Here is a 3,619-nt window from a genome sequence, read left to right as displayed (position 1 = left end):
TGAAAAACTTGATCAAAATCATCTACAGAAGTGATTAGAATCCAAACTGGCCCCTGATCTTCCAGCATTAAGCAAAACACAATCTCTTGGAATCAAGGTTTTCATTATTTAATTGTTATCTATAAATAAAATATTGAGTCAACTATGAAATTTCATGATTATAAATTATAATTTCTTATGCATAGAAGAAGGAAAGAAATATTTCCCTGATGAGAATTTCAGACCTAGAACACTGAGTATTCTGGGGCAGAAGATCTCTCTTATTCCCCTACTATTTTCAAAATAAATTAATAAATGAAAATGTTAATATTTTAATCTAAGAATGTTTACTGTATTTCAATAGTAATGCTTTGAAAGACCCTATTTTTAGGATTTTTAGAAAGTGTTCTTTGTGTTCTCTGACTCTTGGTTAATGGTCTTCTTCTCAGATTTATGGGGACTTAGGTGACAATTATAGCCTATGTTTGTATAGCATTTTATTGTTTAGAGTTCTTGCACGTTGTTACTCCATTTAACTGTTGCAACAAGCTTATGAGGTACACGGAATCATTTTACAGATGAGAAAACTTAATTGCAGTGATTGCATCTTGCCTATGGCAATGTACTTGGCATTTGGCAGAACCAGGTAATGAATCCCCATCTTCTTGCTTTCCAAGGCGGGGCTTTGTCTACTGCAGCACAGCCATTTGGCTACAGCCAATGCTGAGAAAAACAGTAATGAGTGAACTCTCTGGGAGGGCCATGTGGAAAAGAGGTGGTTTAAGTGAGTTTGTAAGTAACTGCTTCCATGATTAGGCACCTTTTTTCCTCTGCATTTCCAAAGCACATGTAGATGCATGGAGAACATTAGTTCTGAAAGGAGTTACAGAAAAGAAACGTAGTGTGGTAGTACCGAGTACTCAGTCAGGTCCTCCACTGGTAAGTCCTATCACTTATATTTCTTTAGTGTCTTGACCCTCAGTTTGTTTATCTTTAAAGTGGTACAGATAATGCTGTATCAGATAAGAATATAAATGAACTTATTTTTAAAGCATAAAAGAAAGTCGAATCATAAATTACTGTGTTGTCACCTTTTGTTAATTTCAACCTGCTGGATCTCAACACACTTGAAAAGGGGAAGACAAGAATCTGTGTACAGGTGTTTAGTATCTGCCCTTTCTTAAAAGTCAAGAAAAACAGTTTTTAGTCTTTTCAATTTGAGTAGTTGCAGAGGGCAAAATTTTCTATATTCTTCATCACTTTACCCCACCTGAGGAGTGATAGATTCTTTAAATCTACATGACATTTCCATGTGGTCTTAACAAGTAAACTGTACTTAGCTCTGCTGCCTGATCTGCAATCGCCCAAGCTCTGTTCTAAATCTGTTGACACCTTGTCTTCTTCTTCTCTACAAGTTGTTGATACTTCTGTATTTTTTTTTATTGTGGTAAAAAAATGCATGATATAACATTTACTTAACAAGTATCAAGAATATTCACACTGTTATGCAACCATCACCACCACCCATCCGCCTAACTCTTTTCATTCTGTAAAACCCACACTTCATACCTATTAAACAGTGACTCCCCATTCTCCCCTCTCATCAGCCCCTGGCAACCACCATTCTATGTTCTCTCTCTATGAATCTGACTGCTCTAAACACCTCATATAGGTGGAATCATACACCATTTGTCTTTTTGATTGGCTTATTTCACTAAGCATAATGTCTTCAAGATACATCCATATTGTAGCATGTACCAGAATTTCCTTCCTTTTTTCAGGTTGAATAGTATTCTGTTGTATGTACATACCACATTTGTTTATTCAGTCTTCCATTGATGTCAATTGGGTTGCTTCAACCTCTTGGCTGTCGTGAATAGTGCTCTGAATATCGGTATACAAATGTCTCTTCAAAATCCTGCTTTCAATTCTTTTGGATACAGAAGTGGAACTGCTAGATCATGTAGTAGTTTTATTTTTAATTTTTTGAGGAAACTCCATGCTGTTTTCCATAGCAGTCGCACCATTTTTTATTCCCACCAACAGTACACAAGAGTTCCAATTTCTACACATCCTTACTAACATTTGTTATGTGCTGATTTTTTTTGTAGTAGGTATACCGATAGGTGTGAGGTGATATCTCATTGTAGTTTTGACTTACATTTCCCTAATGATTAGTAATGTTGGGCATTTTGTTATATACTTTTTGGACACTTGTATATCATCTTTAGAGAAATGTCTATTTAATTCCTTTATCCCTTTTTAAAAGCATGGAATGCTTCTTGAATTTGCATGTGATCTTTGCACTGGAGCCATGTTAATCTTCTCTGCATCCTTCCAATTTTAGTATATGTACTGCCAAAGCGAGCACCTGAGTTGCTGATTCTTTTTTGTTTTTTTTGAGGAAAATTAGCCCTGAGCTAACATCTCCCGCCAATCCTCCTCTTTTTGCTGAGGAAGACTGGCCCTGAGCTAACATCCATGCCCATCTTCCTCTATTTTATGTGGGATGCCTGCCACAGCATAGCTTGACAAGTGGTGCATATGTCCACACCCAGGATTTGAACCTGTGAACCCCAGGCCACTGAAGTGGAACATGAAATTAATTGCTGTGCCACTGGACCAGCCCCCTAAGTTGCTGATTCTTAATGAGAATTTTCAGTTTTATTAATACATTTTCCTCTTCTCAACAAACCATCAAACCCTCCACTATTCACCTACACCAAACACTTTTCTACATAAAAAATATAGAAGGAAAATTGTACATATTCTTACAACTCATTTTTCGCTCATGTTCAAGTCATCAGCTCTTTCCATTGCTTAATTATAATAGTCTTTGAGTTGTTTTCTATTTTATTTTGTACTTGTTCATGTCGCTAGGTTTAGGGGAGAGGAAAATTTTAAGGTCTAGCTTAACTCTGCCACCTTAAACAGCCTGATCAAGGTGGTGAGTAAGGAGCAATATTTCAACCTTGCATCTAAACGGGACATAAATCTTGCTCTTTTTTTCATTTTAATCAGAAATTCTTAATTTTCTCACCCTTGATGTAAAAATCATTTATGCTTGCACTACAACCAACATAAATCATTACTACACAAAAGAATACTAAGCAACCTTTAATCAATATCATTTCCTTCTGTGAGACACAGTGGAAATGAAAGAATACTATTTGTCATCGATCAGGAGTCTCACAAACGTTTAGCTAGGGCTTCATATCTTCCCAGTCCTTACTTTGCTCCAGCCACACTCGCCCTGTTTACGTTTTTAGGAAAAATCAAGGTCCTTTCCTTCCCATGACCTTTGCACATCTGGTTCCTTTCATCATTTCATTATTTTCATTGAGGTCTCAGCTGAATGTCATCTCCTCAGAGAGCCCTTCCTGACACCTAATCCATTGGTGGTGCCTCCTGACTGTCGTTTTCTATCATTGCATCCACTTTATTTTCTTCACAGCATAGGTGACTTTCTGAAATTATTTTATTAATTATTTACTTGTATGCTTGCTTATTGTTAGCCATTTCCCTTCAAATATATGTCCCATGATTGCAGAGGCCTGTCTCTTTGGTTCACCTCTATATCCTCAGTGCCTGAAACAAACCTAGTTAATAACATATGTTCAGTAAATATATGTTGGATGAA

The 3,619-nt window shown here is 36.5% G+C and overlaps 1 non-coding gene across 1 annotated transcript; it reads right to left on the bottom strand.

Annotated features, from left to right (window-relative positions):
* Window positions 1-2,243: 2,243 nt before the first annotated feature.
* Window positions 2,244-2,350, bottom strand: LOC111768513 (U6 spliceosomal RNA). Its single transcript, XR_002800913.1, has one exon. It is a non-coding gene; the product is annotated as a U6 spliceosomal RNA (small nuclear RNA).
* Window positions 2,351-3,619: the final 1,269 nt, after the last annotated feature.

The sequence above is a fragment of the Equus caballus genome, chromosome 16 (assembly GCF_041296265.1).
Source record: "Equus caballus isolate H_3958 breed thoroughbred chromosome 16, TB-T2T, whole genome shotgun sequence".
NCBI lineage: Eukaryota > Metazoa > Chordata > Mammalia > Perissodactyla > Equidae > Equus > Equus caballus.
Note: the sequence above shows the minus strand (reverse complement) of the source record. Positions and strands in the feature narration are given on the sequence as shown.